The 6,863-nt window shown below is 45.6% G+C and overlaps 1 long non-coding RNA gene across 2 annotated transcripts in view; it reads left to right on the top strand.

Annotated features, from left to right (window-relative positions):
- LOC114036543 overlaps positions 1-6,529 on the top strand; it is a 9,850-nt gene extending 3,321 nt beyond the window's left edge. The window contains exons 2-3 of one of the 2 annotated variants that reach the window (XR_003568339.1): positions 5,412-5,515; positions 6,490-6,529. This is a non-coding gene — a long non-coding RNA (uncharacterized LOC114036543). The remainder of the gene's footprint in view (positions 1-5,411; positions 5,516-6,489) is intronic. The other variant, XR_003568340.1, reaches the window with a different exon arrangement.
- Positions 6,530-6,863: the final 334 nt, after the last annotated feature.

Below are 6,863 nucleotides of genomic sequence, written 5' to 3'. Positions count from 1 at the left end.
TCTGGGGGCAGTGACTAGTTAGGGGCAGTGGCTATATTTAGTCTGGGGGCCTGAGGTGTGGTTAGAGCCAGATTGTGTGCTTAAATCAGGACACATTTGCTGTTCAGTGGAGCCCATAAGGAAGTTAGAATGTTGGCACTGGGGGCAGCTTTATTAGGATTCCGTCAAGGTCGGGGACTTAGCGAGTTCTGGGCAAGCAGTAGTCTTTGATCAACTTTATAAGATGTTCTCTATTTGTTGATTCAGCATGGCAGGTTTCACTGTTTATGTGTGGTTGGTTGATAATCTGTGCCATGTGGACTATCCTGAGATTCTTCCCTGTGTGATATTGCAGAAACAGATTAAAGGATGAGATTTATGCCTTTCTGGAACCCCTGGGAACTGTTTTGGATTGGGGATATGGACAATATGTTCAAAATGCACTCCACTTGATTTGCTGGAGAAGGCAAGTTTTTGAGCAGTGTGGGGATTGTAATGGGTGGCTAGCCAATGAGAATTTCATCCATCCTTCGAGTGTCTGAAGTCTCCTGGTGGCTAGCCAGGTAGGATGGATAGAGTACTGGACCTGGAGTTAGGAAGACCAGATTTCAAATCCAGCCTCAGACTCTTCCTAACTATGTAACCGTGGGCAACCTCAGTGATTCTTGTGAGGATCAAGTGAGACAATATTTGTAAGGCACCTTGCAAATCTTAAAGCGCGATATAAATGCTAACTATTCATTATTAATTCTGTCTCGGGCATCCCCGTGTGGAAGCTGGATAATTCTACTTCTGGGCATGGGTAATAGAATGGTCCTGCTCCCCAACTTGGGAGCAGTGTAGAGGTACTGTGTGCCTTTTGAATTGGCTGCTGAGTCAGAACCAGGACTGCATACAAAAGACGCCCACGTGGGCAACTCACTTCTTTCTAAATTAGCTGCATTCCCGCTGGAGGTGGGGTTGCTGTGAGCCTGGGATAGGAAGAGAAAACTGGTGCTAGCGGCCTGCTCTCCCTTATGATATTGGCATGAAACCATGAGTATATGTTTCTCTCTCTATCGTGTTCATTCTTTCTTGACTTAGGTGAAGGAGCATTGTAGATATCACAGACTAGGCTTCAACCTCATGAGCTTATGAAGGTTGGGAGAGGTCCAGAAGCTAGAGTCCGTGCTAGAGTTTGCAGATAGCCAAGGCTAGTCCACCAGCACAGCCTTGAGGACCCATTGGGACTAGCCCAGTAATGGGTTGACCCCATAGCCAAGATGCTGGGTCCTATGTTCGAGGGTGTGACGATGTCCTTCGGCTGTGCTCAATCCAGAAGTGAACTTGGTGGGGTGAATGCTTTCTAGCAACTACTTTAAGGTTGAGCCTATTCTCCCCAGGGATTGAAGTGGTATAAAGAAGCGTATGCTCCTGGGTGTTGGGGAGAAGCGGTTATACTTCTATTCTTGCTTGATCTTCTCAGTAAGTGATGTTAATTGGTTAAATGACACAAGTGCTCTAATTACTAGTGATTGATTTCGGAGAGAACACAAAAATGGGGGTTCAGGCTGATAACATTATAGAAGAACTCCATAACCTTTCAGAGGTACCCCTAGGACCCTGAAGGGGTAATGTAGAACCAACTCAGCAATACGAGTGGGATTTGGGATAAGGGTCCCTCAGAGCTTCTAAAGGTTATGCCGGTGAGATGAACCAGAGAGTGACTTGCCCAGAGTCACACAGCTAATAAGTCATAAAGCCTTGAACCCTGATCACAGGATCATGCATCCAGAGACTGAAGAGACAGAAGAGACCATCTCGGCCAACCCCTTCATTTTACAGATGAGTAAACTGAGGTTCAGGATGGTTAAATAATGCCTCAATGCAGTGATCTTTCCTTCTGTCTACCTAGACTTATCCCCAGTTTTTGGGAATCTGTCTCTCTACAGCTCTTTTATTCTGTTATGTTATGAGGTCCTCAAGGGCAGGGACTGTCTTTTGCCTTTTTTTGTATCCCTAGAGCTTAGTACAGCGCCTGGCACATAGTAGGTATACTGACTCTGCCCTAGCAGTGTGCCCCAACCCACCAACACACCTGTCTTGGAAGCTGCGTGCCTAGCCTGCCCCCTTGTGGTTTCTGGAGTCAATAGCAGCTCAGGTCTGGGAGAAGGCTGGCTCTGACCTTATTCTTAGCAGAGCCTGGGACCGGTTTGGTGGATTGCTCTAACGGGAGGTAACCGGTCACTCCTCTGAGCTCTGGCCCCTCTCCCCCAACCCAGGAGGCCTGAAGTAAAAATGGGGGGGGGGTGAGAAAAGGAAATCTCTCCGCGGTGTCCATCCACAGTACAACGGTGTCATCTTGGTACGAGCTCCCTTCTGATCTCAACTCCTCTGCAATCTCAGTTCTTTTATTATCTATGCCTTTGTCTCTTGGGTTTTTGTACGCACGCAGGCGCCTCGCTTGTGTCCTTCACCTCTACTCTCGGCTCCCCGAGAGGGTTTGTGTCTCTATTTCTTCCCCTATAACTCCAGGCCCCTCCCTCCCTCCTTCCCTTCTTCCCTTCTTCCCTTCTTCCCTTTTGCTTTCACTCACTCTCTTCTTTCTCTTTTTACTCTCTCTCTCTGTCTCAGCTCTCTATTTCTCTTCTCTATGTCTCTGCCTCTATCTCTGTCCTCTCTGCTCTCTCTCTCCTTTGTCTCTGTCTCTCTTCTGTTTCTGTGTGTCTCTCTCCTTTGTCTCTCCTTCAACTTGATTTTAATCCTCCCTCTGTCTCTGTCTTTATCTCTGACTGCCCTTTCTCTCTATCTCTCTCCTTTTTCTGTCTTGGTGTTGCTCTGTCTGTCTGTATTCTGTCTCCTTTCTCTCTGTGTCTCGTCTGCCTGGCTCTGTCTCTTTCTCTGTCTCTATTTCTCGCTCTCTTTTTCTCCTCTCTGTCTCTCTCCCCCACCCCTGACTTCAGAGGAGGGAAAAACCAAAACAGAAGCAGAAGCCTTCAGAAGCCTGGCATCTGAAACCTGACAATGGCCCTGGTCTCCCAGTGGCCTCATACTTGTTAAATTCAGTGTCAAAGGCAGACCAGGTTCCGGGAAGCAGCAGCAACCAGCCTGGAGACGCTGGCATCATGAACAGAACAGATGGCACCACCCGTGGACAGTCCCTTCAAGTGGGCCCTGGGGCCAGGCAAGGCTGGGGATGGCTCAATTCTGCCCTTCGGGGACAACCGTGGCAATCAGTCACTCAACAGTGTTCATTAAGCTCCTACTCTGCACCAGGTGTTACACAAAGGCAAAGAAATGAGACAATCCCTGCTCTCCAGCGGACGTTACATCGCCCGGCCAGCACCGTGGCTTAGGTTGCTTCATTACCAGCTGCCTGGACTAGAGCCATAGCCTCCTAAAACATTTTGCCTCGACTTTCTCCATCTCCAGCCACCCTGTCGGCGCTGAGACACCATCGTCTTTGGCATAGATCTGGCCATGTTACTCCCACTCAGACATCTTTGAAGTCTCCCCAGTCTGTACTGATTAAAGTCCTAACGCCTTTGCCTGGCATTCGAGGCTCTCCGCCATCTGGCATCAATCTGCTTTTCCCACTTTATGTCTCTCCTGCACTATATTACAGTCAGCCTGGACCACTTATGCCTCCCCTGCCCTTCCCACCCCAGGGCTCTTGTGCAGACTCTTCTCTGTGATAAGAAGCTCCTCCTTCCTCCCCATTTTTGTATTTTGAAATCCTGTTGCTACCTTAAGGACATCAATACTGCAATAACTACATGACTTCATTGAGATGGGCATTACCTCCAACCATACAGACCACAGTGCATCCACGCCTCCCCATCCAGTGCAACTCTTATCCAGGTCTTGCCGTAAGTTCACCACAGAGGGCTTGACCCAGCGGGCTGGGGGCCTCACACTCTCTTGATATTACATAGATATCAATGTATGTCAATGCGTTGCTGACACAGTGGATCTGGAGTGCTGGACCTGAAGTTCAGAAAACTTGAGTTCAAATCTAGCCCCGCACACTTGCTAGCTGTATGACACTGGGGAAGTCAATTAACCTCTGCCTATCTCAGTTTTCTCAATTATAAAATGGGGATAATAACAGCACCTACCTCTCAGGGTTTTATAAGGATCAAATGAGATATTATTTGTAAAGTGCTTTGTACAGTGTGCTAGTTGGCACTAAATAAATGCTCATTTCCTTCCTTCCCTTCTCCTTTCCTTTCCTTTCCTTCCCTTCTGTTTCCATTTCCTTTTCTTTTTCTTCCTTCCCTCCCTTCTTCCCTCCCTCCTTCTTTTCCTTCCTATCTTCCATTTCCTTCCTTCCTTTCCTTCCTTCCTTCCTTCCTTGCTCTCCCTGCATGACTGGCCCACCTTTTTTTTTCTTTTTCTGACAATACGTTTCTCTGCTGACATCCTTTATATTGTATCATTTTCTGCATCATTATTTCAGGAATCTCATATAATTTTTTTTTGTTCAGTTGTTTCACTCGTGTCTGACTCTTCATGAGACACTGGAGTAATTTGCCATTTCTTTCTCCAGCTCATTTTACAGATGGGAAAACTGAGGCAAACAAGATTAAGTGATTTGCCCAGGGTCACACAGCTAAGTGTCTGAGGTCAAATTTGAACTTAGGGAGGTTAGTCTTCCTGACTCCAGGCCTGGTACTCTATCCACTGTGCCACCTAGCTGCCCCAATCTTATATAATTTTGATGTATTAATGTATACAGGAAGGCCCCTTATTGGAAAAGGGCGTGTAAAGCTCTACCCAACCAAGCACTCTACCTATAGTCAACAAATAAAGAGGACAGTCCATGTTTTCCAGTTATTTGTGTATCTATAACACTCATCATGGTCTGCTATAACTTGCCCCTTCTCAAATTTTCATCAAGAAATGCCCTCTACACATTGGTGGAATGTTCTCATAAAACAATTTCATAAATGAGAAATTAGGCATGTGGGCCAGCACTTACTGACATTTCCCTGGTCTTCCATTTTATTGGGAATGGTAGAGTCCGAGATTTTTTTTTCCTACCCTTTTGTTATTCTCTCCACTTTCAAACACCTTGAGAGTTAATCTCTCAGCGTGCTTGAAATTGTGTCACCTCCAGCATGGACCTTCCCTAAGGGTACTTGGCCTGGGCCAGCTGCTTTTCATGGTTTTGTCTTCCTTAGCTGACAATGAGGCACACACATGGAAACCCGTGTAGCTAAGATGACTCACACAGCTAGTACTGACTGCAAGGCCCTGCAAGCCTTTCTTTCCTAACGGAGCCCTCAGGCTACTTCCTCCTGGGAACAGTATCCCTGCCTGGCTGGGCACTCAACTCTCAGGTCTCCACTGAATCCACAGTTGTCTCTCTTTTCTGCTGCTAGAGGTCGTGCTCCTTGAAGCTGTTTCCCGTTTCTCATTCTCTGTGTCTGTGTTTGTCTCCCTCCTACCAGACAAAGCTCTTTGATGAAAGATACCACGGCTGATGATGGAGTCGGCAGCAGTTGAGGAGGGAGAAGAAATGAGAGAGAAATCGCCATCCCGTTCTTTGGTATACGTACGAGGATCACAATCCACAAAGTTTCTCCCTGGCTTGAATGTGCCTCAACTGCTAATCAGGACTGGCAGACTTGTCTTTTTTTTTCCTTTTACATTTAATTTTAATTTTATTTTTCTTAATTGTTGTTGTTTAGTTGTTTCAGTTGTGTCCCACTCTTTGTGACCCGTTTGGGGTTTTCTTGGCAAAGATACTGGGATAGTTTGCCATTTCCTTTCTAGCTCATTTTACAGATGAGAAACTGAGGCAAACCAGGTTAAGTGACTTGCACAGGGTCACGTAGCTAGTAAGTATCTGGGGCTAGATTTGAACTCAGGTCTTCCTGACTCTAGGCTGCTGCTCTATCTGCTGCACCACCTAGTTGTCCTTTTTCTCAATTGCATGTAAACAAAATTTTTAACATTTTTTTTGAGGCAATTGGGTGTAAGTGATTTGCCTAGGGTCACACAGCTAGTAAGCATCTGAGGCTGGATTTGAGCTCAGGTCCTTCTGAAGCCAGGGCCAGTGCTCTATCCACTGCGCCACCTGGCTGTTCCTTTAAAATTTTTAAAAATTTTGAGTTTCAAATTCTCTCTCTCCCTTCCTCCCCTCCCGCTTCCTTGAGAAGGCAAGCAATTTGACATAGATTATGCATGTGAAGTCATGCAAAATGTTTCAATGTTAGCCATGTTGCAAAGGAAAACACACACAAAAAAATAAGAATAATAGTTTAAAAAGTATGCTTTGATCTACATTCAGACTCTGTCAGTTCTTTCTCTGGAGATGGGATAGCATTTTTCATCATGAGTCCTTCAGAATTGTCTTAGATCGTTGTATTGTTGAGAATAGCTAAATTATTCACAGCTGATCATCATACTATGTTGCTGTTACTGTGTACAATATTCTCCTGGTTCTGTTTACTTCACTATGCATCAGTTCGTGTAAGTCTTTTTAGGTTATTTTTTTCTTTTTTTTCTTTTTTTTTGATGAGGCAGTTGGGGCTAAGTGACTTGTCCAGGGTCACACAGCTAGCACGTATCCTGTGTCTGAGGCCAGACTTGAACTCAGGTCCTCCTGACTCCAAGGCCAGAGCTTTATCCACTACGCCACCCAGCTGCCCCTATTTTCAGGTTTGTTTTTTTATTTAAACATCATGTCATCATTTCTTATAGCACAATAGTATTCCATCACAATCATATACCACAACTTGTTCAGTTATTTCCCAATGGATGGGCATCCCCTCAATTTCCAATTCTTTGTCAACACAAAAAGAGCTGCTATAAATATTTTTGCACATATAGGTTCTTTTCCCTTTTCTTTGATCTCTTTGGGATAACGACCCAGTAGTGATACTGCTAGGTCAAAGGGT

The sequence above is a fragment of the Vombatus ursinus genome, unplaced genomic scaffold (assembly GCF_900497805.2).
Source record: "Vombatus ursinus unplaced genomic scaffold, bare-nosed wombat genome assembly UNPS02009918.1, whole genome shotgun sequence".
Classification (NCBI taxonomy): domain Eukaryota; kingdom Metazoa; phylum Chordata; class Mammalia; order Diprotodontia; family Vombatidae; genus Vombatus; species Vombatus ursinus.
Note: the sequence above shows the minus strand (reverse complement) of the source record. Positions and strands in the feature narration are given on the sequence as shown.